Raw genomic sequence first — 16460 nt, forward strand, 5'->3', positions numbered from 1 at the left:
TTTTCTTTTTTGTTTTTGGGTCACACCTGGCCGCACTCAGGAGTTACTCCTGGCAGGCTCAGGGGACCCTATGGGATGGCGGGATTCAAATCGGAGTCTGTCCTGTGTTGGCTGTGTTGGGAGGCCCAGGAGCGATTTCTGAGTGCAGAGCCAGGAGTAAACCACTGAGCATCACCGGGTGTGGCCCAAAAACAAAGAAACAAACAACAAAAACCACAAATGAAAACTATCTCAACTAAGAGTATTTAATTATAGAAGTCAAAGATTTATGTGCTTGTACTTGGAATGACACATTTTGGTTACCCATAAGACCACTTTTGTTTTCTCGAAAATACAGCACGCTCAAGTTGGGGAGAGAATTCCACAGGTACAGGAAGCCTACACAAGATCAGGTTGTGACCCTGGCACCTCATGGTCCCCTCAAATACCAACAAGCATCACCCCAAAAGGCAAAACTAAAGCGTGCATGCAACTGACCTGGATTCGATCCCCAGCACCCTCTGATGTCCCCAGACACCACCAAGAGTGACCCCTGAGATCAGAATCAAGAGTCAGCCCTGAGGACCTCTGGCTTTGGCCTCAAACAAAACAATAATAATACCTAAAAATACACGCAAAAGTAGTTTCCACGAAACCTTCAGAAAGGCGAACAAGACCCCACTTGTAGAGCTCAAACTGATGGCCAGAAGCTGAGACTTTTCCACATTATTCTTTAGCACCTGAAAGAATAGGACAGAGGGCACAGAGGGTCAAGTCATTTCTTCTGTGGGAACTAATCAACTATTTTTGATGGTGGTTTGTGCCTGGATCCCAGGCAGGCCCTCATCCACGTAAGACAAGCTCACTCTCTACCAGTGAGGGGCTCTCTGGTTTCTGAGGGGGATGGCGGCACTGCTCCCTCTGCCTCCGGGTCATTTCTGGGGCGCTCCTTGTAGCAAAGGACCAGAGCAAGGACAGGCTCGAGCCGCCCACGAAAGACTTAGGTCCACGCTGGAACCAAGTTCCCTGTAAAAGTCACACGTGTTTCAATACTGCGAGGCAGGCGGTCGGAATTATTGCAAGACCCGTTAGTACAGCATGAAAATGTTTCCCTACTGCTGAAGCTCACACAGATGCATGTGGAAGGAAGGCCCTAGAGTCTCCTAGACCAATGTCCCTTGGAAGAGGACATTATTTTCATGAACCTTCTCCCAAGAAAACATTAAGGGCGAGGCTCCGGTCTTTCCTCTTGTGTGTGTGTGAGTGTGTGTGTGTGTGTGTGTGTGTGTGTGTGTGTGTCCGGTCTTTCCTCTCAAATAGGAGCAGCATATGTGTGTGTGTGCGTGTGTCTTCCAATTTTCCCATCCATGCCCAAGTGTCCTGTGTGTGTGTGTGTGTGTGTCTTCCAATTTCCCCATCCATGCCCAAGTGTCCAGTCCACCTCCGAGCACCGACCTGTGTGTGTGCGTGTGTGTGTTCCAATTTCCCCATCCATGCCCAAGTGTCCAGTGTGTGTGTGTGTGTGTGTGTGTGTGTGTGTGCGTGTGTTCCAATTTTCCCATCCATGCCCAAGTGTCCAGTCCACCTCCGAGCCCTGGCCTGTGTGTGTGTGTGCGTGTTCCAATTTTCCCATCCATGCCCAAGTGTCCAGTATCCAGTGTGTGTGTGTGTGTGTGTGTGTGTGTGTGTGCGTGTTCCAATTTCCCCATCCATGCCCAAGTGTCCAGTGTGTGTGTGTGTGTGTGTGTGTGTGTGTGTGTGTCTCTGGTCTTTCCTCTCAAATAGGAGCAGCGTGTGTGTGTGTGTGTGTGTGTGTGTGTGTGTGTGCGCGCGCGTGTGTGTCTTCCAATTTCCCCATCCATGCCCAAGTGTCCAGTCCACCTCCGAGCCCCGGCCTGTGTGTGTGTGTGTGTGTGTGTGTGTGTGCGTGTGTTCCAATTTCCCCATCCATGCCCAAGTGTCCAGTGTGTGTGTGTGCGTGTGTGTCTGTGTTCCAATTTCCCCCTCCACGCCCGAGTGTCCAGTGTGTGTGTGTGCGCGTGTGTCTGTGTTCCAATCTGCCCCTCCACGCCCGAGTGTCCAGTCCACCTCCGGCCCGCCCCAGGCTCGCAGGCCCTTCCGACGGCGCCACAATCTCCCCATTCTCCCGGGGCCGGGGCCGGGCCCAGCCCCCAGCCGCAGGCCAAGAATGGGGCTCTGTGGCCGGGCTGGGAGGCGGCGCGGAGCCGGCGAGCCCGCAGCTCCAGGAGGCGGCCGAGCGCGCCCACTCGCGCCCGCGGGGCCCGGCCGGGGCAGGAGGGGCGGCTGCGGGGGAGCCCAGAAGCCAGCCGCCGGGCGCGGGGGCTGGACCCCCTTTGTCTCGGCAGAGGACCGGCCCCGGCGACGGCGACGGCGACGGGCACCGACGCGGGCAGGGCCCGAACCCCGAGACCCCCCTGGACCCCGGGGTCCGCGGGCCTCGGGCCGCACTCACCGGCGGCGCCCCGCGGGCGAGGGCAGAGGCGCGGCGGGCCCGGCGCGGGCGGGCGGGCGGGCGGCGCGGGGCGGGCCGGGCGGGCGGGCGGGCGGGCGGGCGGGCGTCGGGCGTCGGGCGTCGGGCCGGGCGGCGGCGGCGGCGCCGGGCTCGCGCACTCGGGCTCGCGGCGTCTGCGCGAAGGCGTCCCCGCGCGCGCCCGCCCGCCGCGCCCCCGCCCCACTTCCGCCCCCCGGAAACGCCGCGCCGCACCGCGCAGGCGCGCACGCAGACGCGGCGGCGCGGGCGCAGGCGCGACGGCGCAGGCGCAGGCGCAGGCGCCGTTCGCGCCGGCCAGATCCAGGGCCAGGCCCGGCCCGGCCCGGCCCGGCCCGGCCCGGCCTGGAGCCGCTGCTGCCGCTGCGGGGCACCCGTTAGGAGGCGCAGGCCCGTTCCCCGCGCGCCTGGGCTTGGGCGGCGGGAAGGGGGCCCCCAACTGGCGGAGGAGGGCGCGGCCTCGCCTCTCCGTTCGTTCCTGGAAAGAAAACCCCGAAAGCCACCCGCGGCCTCTCGCGGCGGGAAGTGAAACCCCCAGGGGCGACTTTCGGGCTTCCTGGGCTCGGGCGCCCGCCGCAAGCCCGGCCGAGGTGAGCCCGCAGCCCGCACCGAGCCCAGCCGAAAGGGTTTCGGGGTCCGCTCTTCGGGGCGCCCTTGGCGGTGCCCCGGAGTCCCTGCGGGACGGACGTCGGTGATGGACCCAGATGGACCCAGACGAGCACCGTGCGAGTCAGAAGTCAGTCGCCCACCCAGTGTGTCATTCATTGCTCTGGCCCCTGCGTAGCCACTTTGACGGTGCTGAAGACAGACGGTTTCGCCTCTTTTTAGGGGGACAGTGGGTTCCCACCCGGCGGCTCTCGGGTTGCTTCTGCCAGGCCTCACTCCTAGCAGTGTCCTGTGCTCAGAGGGCCATTTGGGGCCCAGGATTGAACCCTGGTCAGCCATGTGCAAGGCAGGTGCCCTCCCCACTGTCCTATCTCTCTAGCCCTCTCTATCTCTAGGAAATTGCTCGGTGCTCAAGGTTTGGATGGAGTCTAAGCAGTTGAGGAAACACGCCTGCAGGTCTGGCTGCTTCCTGATCTGCCCTCCTGTCATGGCTACTGTCTTTCCCAGGGCCCCCAGCCCACCTCCTTTCTGGGCTGTCTGTCACTCCCCAGAGCTCATATTGTCCCTGCGGCCCAACACACAGATCTACACTGGGGCCAGTTCTGCTCAAGTGGCTGGGCCCAGGGACAGAATGATGCACATAAGAAAACATTAGAAGACTGTAAAAAGGGGCTGGACAGATAGCACAGCAGTAGGGCATTTGCCTTGCACATGACTGACCTGGGTTCGATTTCTGGCATCCCATATGGTCCCCTGTGCCTGTCAACAGCAGGGAGGACCCTTGCCTGGTATTAGGACAACTCCAGTTTGGTCCCCAGTACTCCGTTGGGATCCCTGAGCACCACCAGCAGCGGCTGGAGCGATAGCACAGCACGGAGGATGTTTAGGTTTGATCTCCAGCATCCCATGTGGTCCCCAAACACTGCCAGGAGTGATTTCTGACCCTAGAGCCAGGAGTAACCCCTGATCACGGCTGAGTGTAGCCCCAAAACAAACAAAAGAACTGGAGCAGGGAGTTAATGGGTTAAGGTGTTGCCTGTGAACCACCTGGTTCAGTCTAAACACAGTGCAGGAGTGGCTCCCTCCAGGCATCTCTGAGTGTGGCCCAAGTCCTCCCAGAAGCATGACCGTGGTGGCTTCTCCAGCAGCCTGTGGACACTCACTGGTCCCCCGCTGGAATTCTCTGACCAGAACGCAGTGAGCAGGTGCAGCAGGTGGTATGTGGGGGCCACTCCCAGCCAGCACTGAAGCCAGCAAACCCTTTGAATTTCCGCATGGTGGCCACTGATGACCCTAGAAATACTTGGGTCCTCGGGGCCGGAGAGATAGCATGGAGGTAAGGCATTTACCTTTCATGCAGAAGGTCATCGGTTCGAATCCCGGCGTCCCATATGGTCCCCCGTGCATGCCAGGAGCAATTTCTGAGCACAGAGCCAGGAAAAACCCCTGAGCATTGCCGGGTGTGACCCAAAAACCACAAAAAAAAAAAAAAAAAAAAGAAATACTTGGGTCCTCAAGTCACCCAGGACCGTCCTCAAAAGCGTCCATGGATTTTTCAACAATGAAATGGTCTGGGTCTGAGCAGAGGTGAGCACAGAGGGTCTGAGGAGGTGACAGAAGAGCTGAGGCAAGCAGCCCTCAGGTGTGCTGGCACGCCTGTAAGCCAGTGAATGTTCCCAACTCCAGCATGCAGTCAGTAGCAACTAATGCATTCATGTATTTTTGTTTGGTTTTGCTTGTTTGTTTTTTCAGACTGGGGAGATGTCTACTAAATTGTCACCGAGGAAGGATGTGTGTCTGCCAGTATGAACCATCCAATTTAATGTATTTCTGGCTAATTCGTGAATCCAAATCTCGCACAGTTGAGAGTTCAGTAATAAATGAGTTTTAGTAATTATGGTACAAATCAAAGCTTTACCTATAGTCATACTCCACTTTGTTTTGGGGCTATATCCAGCGATGCTCGGGGGTAGCTCCTGGCTCTGAGCTCAGAAATCACTCCTGACAGGCCGGAGAGATAGCATGAAGGTACGGTGTTTGCCTTGCATGCAGCAGGTCGGTGGTTCAAATCCAGGCATCCCATATGGTCCCCCGAACCTGGCAGGAGCGATTTCTGAGCGTAGAGCCAGGAATAACCCCTGAGCGCTGCCGGGTGTGACCCAAAAACCAAAAAGAAAAAAAGAAATCACTCCTGGCATTTCAGTGGACTCATATGGGATGCCAGGGATCCAACCCAGGTTAGAGTGTGCAAGGAAAACACCCTATTGGCTCTGCTCTCACTCTGGCCCCACACTCCACTTTTTTTGGGGGGTCTGCACCCTGCATGCTCAGGGCTTACTCCTAGCTCTGTGCTCAGGGATCACTCCTGAGGGTGCTTGAGGGGGGGGGGACTATAGGGGGGTGTTTGAAAAACATGGGTCAACTATGTTCAAGGGTTCAAGGCAAGTGCTTTAAACCCTATCTCTCTCCTGTCCTCCCTTGTTTTGAATTTGTGGAGCCACACCTGGTGGCACTCTGTTAGATGATATACCCAGCTATTACCCAAAAAGAAGGTATTTCCCCAATTTCCTCTTTTCACTTAGCCCTTTGATACGTAAAAGTCCATCTGAATCTCATTCTACCCTCCCTCCACGAGGTTGAATTTGTTGGGGTTTTTTTGTGAAGACTTTTGGGGTTTGGGGGGGGGGCCATGCCCAGTGGCACTCGGAGGTTACTCCTGGCTCTGCGCTCAGAAATCACTCTTGGCAGGCTCGAGAGACCATATGAGATGGTGGAAATCGAACCCATTCTGTCCCAGGTTGGCCGTGCACAAGGCTAATAATGCCCTGCCACTGTGCTATCGCTCCGGCCCCACCTGGTTGAATTTATACTGGGAGAATAAGGAAAAGTTAATCTGGTGTGGCCTGCTGAGAGAGCATGAGGTGAGAAGCAAATTGACTCCATGATTCTCTCCTGACTGGCTTGCTTTATTGATTCTTCGTGGCTTCCTTCTTCAGACTCGTCCGCCTGGGATTGGAAATAAGGTGTATGGGATAATTTCACAACCTGGGGGGTTATTTTATAGTGCTCAGGGTTACTCCTGACTTTGCACTCCGGAATTAGTCCTGGCAGGCTCGAGTGACCATATGGGATGCCAGGGAATGAATCCTATGCAAGACAAACACTGTGCTATTACTCCAACCCCTCCAGTCCTTTTGAGGGTGGATTTTTACTGGAAAGTGCACCTGGGGGGTGTCATGTGCTCCGATGAGCCAGAGGGGAACTACTTTAGGCGTGTTTGGTCACAGCCAAGCTGAGAACAAGATGAGTGCTGGCAAAAGAGAAATCGGTGTGGAAAATGCTAGAAACGCATTGCAGGCCCCAGCTCTTCCCACGCTTGTCCTCCCACACACATGCCTTCCGCTCTCAGATCCTCCCAGGTTCTAGGACAGCTTTCAGAGCACCAGCCATCGGACTCACATTCCAAGCAACAGGGAAGAGGAGGTGTTCTAACCGAACGAAACCCTTTGGCAGAGCCCTGTTCCTATGGCTACAGCTGGAGGGAGACAGAAATGAAGGCTTGCAGCTGGGCTGTGTGTGGAGGAAGTTGGGGAAAATAAAACTAGGGAGGCAAAGAAAACAGGGTGGAGACAGAAGAGTGCGTGGCCTTGCACACTGCTGGCCCAGGTTTGATTGTGGCATCCCATATGGTCCTTCAAGCCAGAGCGATCCCTGAGCACTGTCAGGTAGTCCCATCTCTAAAAAAAATCCAGAAGGGAAGCAGCCTGGGCTGCCACAGAGGATAATGAGGGACTGATGGGCACAGGACAGGGGTGGGGGGCGATGTGGTTAGGATCTAGAACCACACACACAGGAGTCCTGAGAATTGCCCGGCCTTCCCAGTGCCTGTCCCTGCTGTGCCTGCTCTTCCTCTGCAGCAGAGACCCTCGCTGGTGGCCGCCACATTGGCACGGCAGCTGGGGACCCTGACTCATTTCCGGCCCTTCTGTCTCCTGCATCTTGCCCACTCCCCACTGCTCTGTAGGAAGTGGACACACAAAAGACAGCTTTGAATGGCAAGGGATGAAGAGGAGAGCAGGCAGAGGAAGTGAGGGGAGGAGAAAGAGGAGGAGCAGAGCAGGCTATAACAGCCCAACTTGCAGTGGCAGTGATGCTGCAGTCCAGACCCTACATATAAGCTGAATCCCAATGTGCCTAAACTGCACCAACCCCTCAGGAGGACATTGTCCTAGGCCAGTGGTCGGCAACCTGCGACTCGAAAGCCACATTTGGCTCTTCACACTTTTCATTTGGCTCTTCTGTGTGCCAGGCAGCCGCTCCAGGAGTCAGGACTACGCTCCTAGTCCCTGTGTGGCTCTCAAAATAAATTTCAATCGTGGTTTTGGCGAGATTTGGCTCAGTTGAAAAAAAAAAGGTTGCCGACCACTGTCCTAGGCCCTTTGCTGAGCTGAGCAGATTGGCCTGAAGCTTTCAGGTTCATCCCCCCCCAAAGCTCAGGCTCCACTGAGCATCTACCTAGCCCTGTCCAGTGGACTTTTGTGGAGGGGCCAAGGGGACAAGTCTAGCTGTGAATGTGGGCTGAGGGCTCAGAGGCAGGAGTCTTCTGGGTGGAGGAGAAAGGGCAGGTGAACTTGCCCTGGGGGAACAGAGTGGGGAGATCCCTCTCTCCAGACCATGTCTCCTCCCACAGGGCAGACCGAGGGGGGCAGAGTTGATGAGTTTAGATGTGGGTGCTCAGTGCCTTCAGAAATAGCTATTAACACAAACAAACACATGCACTCCTTTTTTTTTTTTTTTTTTTTTTTTTGGTTTTTGGGCCACACCCGGTGACGCTCAGGGGTTACTCCTGGCTATGCGCTCAGAAGTCGCTCCTGGCTTGGGGGACCATATGGGACGCCGGGGGATCGAACCGCGGTCCGTCTCCTAGGCTAGCGCAGGTAAGGCAGGCACCTTACCTCGAGCGCCACCGCCCGGCCCCCATGCACTCCTTTTTGTTTGTTTTGTTTATTCCTAGCTCTACACTCAGAAATTGCGCCTGGCAGGCTTGGGGGACCACATGGGATGCTGGGGATCAAACCCGCATCTGTCCTAGATCAGCCTCATGCAAGGCAAATGCCCTACCACTGCTACCATTGCAGCCCCGACATGCACTCTTCATACAAACGCGCACACGCTGGTGTGCAGAGATGTGAGCACAGACAAGTACCCATACCTCCCCCGGGGATGCTTGCAGGGTTAAGTGCCCTCCCCAGTCCACCCCCAGAGGACCCACATAGTCTCTCCCATACAGCTGAGGTCAGGTGCCTGATGTGAGGTCCCAGGCAAAGTGCACCCCGAGCATCTCCCTTCCAGAAGCCACAGGGAAATCCATCTCCTGAACTTCACTGTACACGTCTGCACTCCTTGGCCCATGGCCCTGTCTCCTGCTGGAAACCACTGCACCCAGCCTGTTCTTCACACCGTCATCAGACCTGGGTGGGCTTGTGTCAGGTTCAAACCCATCTCGAGCATCCTTCATGCAAGGCCAAGTGGGACAGGCACGGCCCCACTGGGCATCACTATGTCTCTTCCCTGCAAAATGTCGAGGTAGGGCTGAGGGGCATGGGAGCCCTGGGTTCCATTCCAGCCATGCTCAAGAGGAAAGCAGGGGCTGGCGAAGGGCAGGGAGTTGACGTCTAAGGATGAGCATCTCTCGGCAGCTTCGGAAGGCAGGACGGAAGCATGACGGAAGCATGAGGAGATGCAGGAAGGGGAACCAGAAGAGAGCAGGCCAGACCCCAGGAGAGGAAGAAGAGACCAGGCCTCGGGCCAGAGAGAGAGAGTGCACAGCGGTAGGGCATGCATTTGCCTTGCTTTGTGGCAGACTCAGGACAGATGGTGGTTGGAATCCCCCAGCCTGCCAGGAGTGATTTCTTTTTTTTTTTTTTTTTTTTTTGGGGGGGGGGGCCACACCCGTTTAATGCTCAGGGGTTACTCCTGGCTAAGCGCTCAGAAATTGCCCCTGGCTTGGGGGGACCATATTATGGGGCACCGGGGGATTGAACCGTGGTCCTTCCTTGGCTAGTGCTTGCAAGGCAGACACCTTACCTCTAGCGCCACCTCCCCGGCCCCCAGACTAGAGAATTTTTTTTTTTTTTTGGTTTTTTTGGGCCACACCCGTTTGGTGCTCAGGAGTACTCCTGGCTAAGCGCTCAGAAATCGCCCCTGGCTTGGGGGAACCATATGGGATGAGACACCTTACCTCTAGCGCCACCTCGCCGGCCCACCAGGAGCAATTTCTAAGCACAGAGCCAGGAGTAACGCCTGAGCGGCACTGGGTATGACCCACCCCCACCCCCAAAAACAGAAAGAAGGGCCAGAGAGCATGGAAGTAGGGCATTTGCCTTGCATACAGAAGAACGGTGGTTCAAATTTCGACATCCCATATGGTCCCCCGAGCCTGCCAGGAACGATTTATGAGTGTAGAGCCAAGAGTAACCCCTGAGCGCTGCCGGGTGTGACCCAAAAACAAAAACAAAAGAGACCAGGCCGGAAGCACCCCAGGGCCTGGGCAGGCACATCAGGTCCTGGGAGCCAGGCCCAGAGCTCCTTGTGGTCTGTCCCGCCAGAACTGGCCTGTGTGCTGATCTCAATCCAGGGGAGCGGGGACACTGTGAAGATGCTGGCCCCCTCCACCCCCACAGCCCAGCATCCAGACCCAGAGACTGGGACAAGAGGCCAGAGAGGGTCCCGGAGGGTGCACGGGCCTCTCACTGCACACCTGTGCAGGCTGCAGATGAAATGGCTGTCAGCCCCTGGCCTTTGTCCAGCCCTGATATTGCACAGAGCTGCTGTGTGTCGCCCCCCCCCCCCATGAAGCCAGGAAGGGCTGGGGAGGCCTGGCCCAGCCTGTCCGGGAAACCTGGAGACTCATTGTCTCTGTCTCCACTTCCAGAGGTCCCGCCCTGCAGCTTTCAAGCTAGAGTGAATATCTCCATGACAGCCTGTGGGATGGGCCCAAGGAGGGAGAGGAGGGAGCCTTGAAGTGCAGGGGTCAGAGGGTGCAATGGGAGGGGTGAAAAGTCAGAGCCAGCGACCACACAGACAGACCCATATCAGTCCATGAGTCATATAGGACAGCCGAAAGAAGGTTTACATTGCACACGACTGACCCAGGTTCAATCTCCAGCATCCTATTGGGTCTCCTGAGCTCCACCAAGAATGATTCTGAATGCAGAAACAGGAGTAAGCTCTGAGCATACTGGGTATGGCCTCCCAAAAACAAAAAAATAAGAGCGAAGCCCAAGGGCAGAAGGTGAGCTCTACGGGTGTGTGAGAAGAGATTTCTGCAACAAGCCCGTTCATACACCCATCCATCTGTCCTTCTGGGACAGCTGTGGGCAGGGCCTCCCCCAGGCAGGGAGAAGCCACAGCCAGACTTGGGTTTGGGATCCCTGGTGTCTCCAGGCTCTGGGGGAGTTTCCAGAATCAGGTGAGAAGTAGAAAACAAAGAAGGGTGAGACATCAGGGTAGACACAAGGCAGGGAACAAATATTGGGGACCCAGCTGTGATGTCCGCCTACCATTCCAGAAGGCCACAGCACAGGAACGGGCTTAGGGCTTAGATGGATGGAAGATGCCAGGGGCCACCGATGGTCTCAAGTCATGGTCCTGCTTGTTCTGGCTCTCTCTTCTCTCTCTCTCTCTCTCTCTCTCTCTCTCTCTCTCTCTCTCTCTCTCTCTCTCTCTCTCTCTCTCTCTCTCTCTGTCTCTCTCTCTCCCCACACACACACACACACAGCATTTTTGGGGGGCCACACCCAGCTCCACTCGGGTTACTCCTGGCTCTGTATATAGAAGTCGCTCCTGGCGGGCTCAGGGGACCATATGGGATGTCGGGGATTGAAACCAGGTCCATCCCAGGCCAACTGCATGCAAGGCAAATGCCCTAGCTTTGTGCCATCACTCTGGCCCCACCTCCCCGAGGCTTTTGCAGCCGGTGCCCTGAACAGGTGAACACAATTGAACCCTGGATTCTGCAAGGACTTCAAAAAGAAAAAGATGCACGTAAAAAGGTAAATGTTGAAAAAAGAGAAATGAATGAAAGAGAAAAGTAAAAGTAAGAAATTGTCTCTAACCGCCTCTCGAACCCAGAGCCACAGGCCTCACCAGGCCCTTTGTGGCTGGTAATTAACCTGTCTCAGAATCCACTCCTCCTCCCACCCCCGCATCGGCAGACTTCACAGTACCAGTGAGCTTGTTTGTTTGTTTTGGGGTCACACTAGTGGTGCTCAGGGGTTACTCCTGGCAGGCTCCAGGAGATCATATGGGATCCCAGGGATCAAACCTGTGTGCAAGGAAAATGCCCTCTCTCTTCACTGTGCTATTGCTCCAGCTCCCTCTCCCCATTTGTTTTTTGGTTTGTTTGGTCACACCCGGCTGCGCTCAGGGGTTCCTCCTGGCTCTATGCTCAGAAATTGCTCCTGGCAGGTTCAGTGGACCATATGGTATCCTGGGATTCGAACCACCATCCTTCTGCAGGCAAGGCAAATGCCCTACCTCCATGCTATCTCTCCAGCCCCTCATTTTATTTTTAATTTTTTCTTTCTCTTTTGGGGGGTCGGGGGTTTGTGTCACACCCAGCTGAGCTGAGGGGTTTCTTACTCCTGCCTCTATGCTCAGAAATCACTCCTGGCAGGCTCCCGGGACCATATGGGATGCACAAGGCAAACACCCTACCTCCATACTCTCTCTCTGGCCCCTATTTTATTTTATTTTTAATCTTTTTTTGGAGGGGGGTCACACCCGGCAGCACTCAGGGGTTACTCCTGGCTCTATACTCAGAAATCGCTCCTGCAGGCACAGGGGACCATAGGGGGTGCCAAGATTCGAACCACCGTCCTTCTGCATGAAAGGCAAATGCCTTACCTCCATGCTATCTCTCTGGACCCCTCCCCATTTGTTTTGGATGTACATCCTGGACTGGGAGGTGGGCCAGGCAGCCAGCACCCATGGGCCAGTCGAAGTCGTGCTGCAAGTCTACGGAGCCCGTCGCCTCTGCTCGCTTCAAGTCCCGAGCCTGGTCCTGAAGCTCCGACACAGCCATGGCATTTCTCCTCCCCCTCCACCATCTCTGGGCACAATGTGGAAGCCCAGACAGGCTGCTTCCCACACCCCACACTCCACGCCCCTCTTGTCTGCGCACTGACACCCCACCAGCCTGCTCCACAGCTCTAGGTGAATGTTCCAGAGACAGCGCCCGCCCGGATGCCATGGCAACAGCTCTGTGACAGCAGACTGGATCGCCAGACGGGACCGAGGGCCGCCAGCCTGATGCTGCCGGAGAAGCCAGGCCCACCCATGGCACCCGTCCCAGCCTCAGTGTGCATGTGTGTATGTGTGCCTACGTGTGCGTGTATATGTGCATTTATGTTCCGTGTGTGCGTACATGCGTAGGATGGTGTGAGTGTGAGTGCAGCTTGGGTGCGGGAAAACTGACCACCCTTCAGGGCGGATTTTCCCTACCAGATGGATCCTCAGCCCCACTCCCTGATGGAGGCGTAGGGTTGTGTGGTTCGTAGCCCCAGGGTGTCCAGCACCTGCACTTGCCCAGAAGCAACTGGTCCTCATCCACACAGCAGCCAGGGATGGGCAGGACCAGGTAACTCTACTTTTATTGATTTACCGCTTTGGGGATTTGGGGTTACGCCTGGCCGGGCTCAGAGTCCACCCTGGCCATGTTCGGGGCACTGCGTGGATGCAAGCGTCCTCATGCTTGCAGGGGCCAGAAGGTACTAACTCTTAGGCCCAAAGGATTTGTATTTGAAGACCAGGATATGTGCTGAGTGCGCCAAACTAAGAGAAGCAGTTTTACTGCTCCCCCACTCTAGGCTCCCAGAGAAATCACAGGGTGTGGGCAGCCAGAGTGGGACAGTACAAGGGTGGCTCTCAGAGACTAGGGCATTTCTGTCCCTGCGGGGGTAGCTGAGCTCCGCCCCAAGGGAAGTAATCTGGGAGTGAAAGCACTGTCTGCGGTCAGCGGTCAGGGCAGGGGGAAGTGAAGCGCAGGAGCACCAGGCTCTGGTGGCCAGCTGCTCAGCACACAGACCTCTCCTCTGCTTTCTCCGGAAAATGGACACAATGGCTCAAATGGCTCCCAACCAGCAACTTCTGAGACGAACGGCTCACTCCCACAATTTGGGTCCCTGAGGTTTGGGGGACCCACTGTTTTTGCCACACTCCCCCACTTGATTTTGGGGGGGGCAGAGGATCACACTCAGGCGATGCTCAGGAGTTACTCCTGGCTCTACTCAGGAATCACTCCTTTTTTTTTATTTATTTTTTTTTGGGGGGGGTTACACCTGGCAGTGCTCAGGGGTTACTCCTGGCTCCATGCTCAGAAATTGCTCCTGGCAGGCACGGGGGACCATATGGGACGCTGGGATTCGAACCAATGACCTTCTGCATGAAAGGCAAACGCCTTACCTCCATGCTATCTCTCCAGCCCCAGGAATCACTCCTGCTCTTAGGGATATACCCTAGGAACATAAAAAATACAATTCCATGGGCCCGGAGAGATAGCACAGCGGCGTTTGCCTTGCAAGCAGCCGATCCAGGACCAAAGGTGGTTGGTTCGAATCCCGGTGTCCCATAGGATCCCCCGTGCCTGCCAGGAGCTATTTCTGAGCAGACAGTCAGGAGTAACCCCTGAGCACTGCCGGGTGTGGCCCAAAAACCAAAAAAAAAAAAAAAAATACAATTCCAAAATGCCTTCCTCACACTTATATTCAATGCAGCTCTTTTACAATAGCCAGAATCTGGAAACAACCCAGATGCCCAACAACAGACAAGTGGCTAAAGAAATTGTAGTACAACGCTCGCTTCAGCAGCACATATACTAAGATCGGAACGGAACGATACAGAGAAGATTTGCATAGCCCCTGCGCAAGGATGACATGCAAATTCGTGAAGCGTTTCATATTTAAAAAAAATTGTAGTACATATACACAATGGAATATTATACAGCCTTTGGGAGAGGTGAAGTCATGAAATTTTCCTATACATGGATTTTTTTTATACATGGATAGTTATGGAATCTATTGTGCTGAGTGAAATAAGCCAGAGAAAGAGAGAGACACAGAATAGTGTTTCTCATCTATGGGCTTTTTTGGTGGGGGCCACAGCTGGCGATGCTCAGGGATTACTCCTGGCTCTGCACTCAGAAATCATTGCTCCTGGCAGGCACGGGGACCACATGGGATGCTGGGGGATCGAACCTCAGTCCGTCCTAGGTTAGCACGTGCAAGGCAAACGCTCTACCATTTGTGCCATTGCTCCAGCCCCTCATCTACGAGTTTTAAGAAAAGTAAAAAACATTATTGTAATAATACACAGAGACAATAGAGATGAGGGCTGGAAGGTCTGGCCCACAATATGAAGCTTGCCACAAAAGTTCAGTTGGAGAAATGACTAACTGACAACTACCATGACAATGGTAGTGAATAAGATAAATAGAATGCCTGAATGCAGGCAAGGAGGGAGATGGAAGGCATTGGTGGTGGGAATGTGGCACTGGTGAAGGGGGGTGTTCTTTTTTGGTTTTGGTTTTGTTTTAAGTCACACCCAGTGGCACTCAGCGGTTACTCCTGGCTCTGCGCTCAGAAATCACTCCTAGCAGGTAGGGGGGACCACATGGAATGCCGGGATTCCAACTACCATCCATCCTAAATCGGCTGCATGCAAGGCAAACACCCTCCAGTTGTGCTTTCTCTCAGGCTCCGTCTTTTTATTATTATTATTATTATTTTCTTTTTTTTTTTTTTGGTTTTTGGGTCACACCCGGTGACACTCAGGGGTTACTCCTGGCTATGCGCTCAGAAGTCACTCCTGGCTTGGGGGACCATATGGGACGCGGGGGGATCGAACCGCAGTCCATCCAAGGCTAGCACAGGCAAGGCAGGCACCTTACCTCTAGCGCCACCACCCGGCCCCTATTATTATTATTATTATTATTATTATTATTATTATTATTATTAAATATACCTGAAACCCAAAATAAACATGTTTGTAATCATGGTTCTTAAATAAAGACATTAAAATTATAAAAAAAATGAAGGAGTCACTCCTGGTGGTACCCAGGGATCAAACTGAGGATCGAACCAAGGTTGGCAGCATGCAAAGCAAGCACCCTCCCTGCTATGCCCAATCCCCTACCTTTTCCCCAGGGCAACTCTGCTCAGACCCAGGTTCCCTCAGATATAGCCTGATGCAATCTCCAGATCCTTAACACATGTGAGCAGATTTGTCTTCCCCAATAAGGTGAGTATGTAGGGTTTGAACATATTTTAGGGGGACACAGTTCCATCCACTGCATTTGGCTTGGAGAGTGAGACAGAGAAGCAGCTCCAGGGGTTGGGGAGAGAACAAAGGAGCTCAAGTTCCCTCAGGGAGACTGGGGGATACTGACCACATGGCTCCCCTGACCCCAGCACACTTGGGTTTCAGCTCTGGGAAGTATCTTACACCCACTCGGCACCCCTAAGCCCTGAGGGGTGCATCCTACCCTGCCCAGCACCCCTTTCTCTCTGAGGGATACTTCCTGCCCTCTATCAGCACTCCCAGGTCAGAATCCCAGACTCTGCCTGGTTCCCAGCACTGGGGTCTCAGCTCTGTCCCACCTACTCCTCCTACTATGGTCAGAGGTCAGGGGTCAGGGGCCGTGGGGCAGCCAGCTTCAGACCTGAATTCTCCCGCTGTCCAGTGCTCATGGGAGGGGCTGGCCAGTGGGGTTTCCCCAGCATGGCCGTGGCTGTGGGTCCTTTGGGGTGACATGGGCCTTGTATAGGGCTCGGGGTGTAGAGTAGCCCTTCCTGAGAGCACAGTGTTGGGGGGCGCAGCCTGCCCACAGGAAACCCCTGTACAGAGGAAGCGGAGCTGGCCGGACGGGGCTGGCCTCTGGGCTATTGTTCGTGCTTCCTCCTGGCTGAGGCCTGTCCTGGAGCCTCGCCTGCAGGAAGCCGCGTCACTCAGAGACTCAGCAGATGAGGCCAGAAGAGCCATCCCGATCGGACGCCCCACTTGCCAGCGCATAGTCTCAGCTTCCTCTTCCACCCTCCTGGCCTCAGACCCGGCATGGTGGAACTCCAGGTGCCCCTCTGGCTGCTGGAGTGACACAGGCCTGGAACCTAGCCCAGTTCTGCCACCCCACCCCCTCTTCAGTCCAGCCCCAGAGATGGAGGCAACAGGCACAGAGACAGGGATGAACAGACACAGTGACAGGAGTGACAGGGCAGCGAGGGCCTCATTCTGCATGGAGAAGGGCTGAAGCCGCAGAGCTGGACTTGCTTGTGGGGGCCAGGGGACTTCAGGGGAGGCACTGCAGGGGAGA

The 16460-nt window shown here is 55.2% G+C and overlaps 1 protein-coding gene and 1 non-coding gene across 2 annotated transcripts in view; one reads left to right on the top strand and one right to left on the bottom strand.

Moving 5' to 3' along the window:
- Positions 1–2512, bottom strand: part of PTK2 (protein tyrosine kinase 2) — a 125918-nt gene extending 123406 nt beyond the window's left edge. The window contains exon 1 of the mRNA XM_049773859.1: positions 2449–2512. The gene's annotated coding sequence lies outside the window, so the exon portion shown is untranslated. The remainder of the gene's footprint in view (positions 1–2448) is intronic.
- An 11438-nt stretch (positions 2513–13950) lies between these two features.
- LOC126009811 (U6 spliceosomal RNA) lies at positions 13951–14058 on the top strand. Its single transcript, XR_007496009.1, has one exon. It is a non-coding gene; the product is annotated as a U6 spliceosomal RNA (small nuclear RNA).
- Positions 14059–16460: the final 2402 nt, after the last annotated feature.

Source organism: Suncus etruscus, chromosome 5, assembly GCF_024139225.1.
Source record: "Suncus etruscus isolate mSunEtr1 chromosome 5, mSunEtr1.pri.cur, whole genome shotgun sequence".
NCBI classification, from domain to species: domain Eukaryota; kingdom Metazoa; phylum Chordata; class Mammalia; order Eulipotyphla; family Soricidae; genus Suncus; species Suncus etruscus.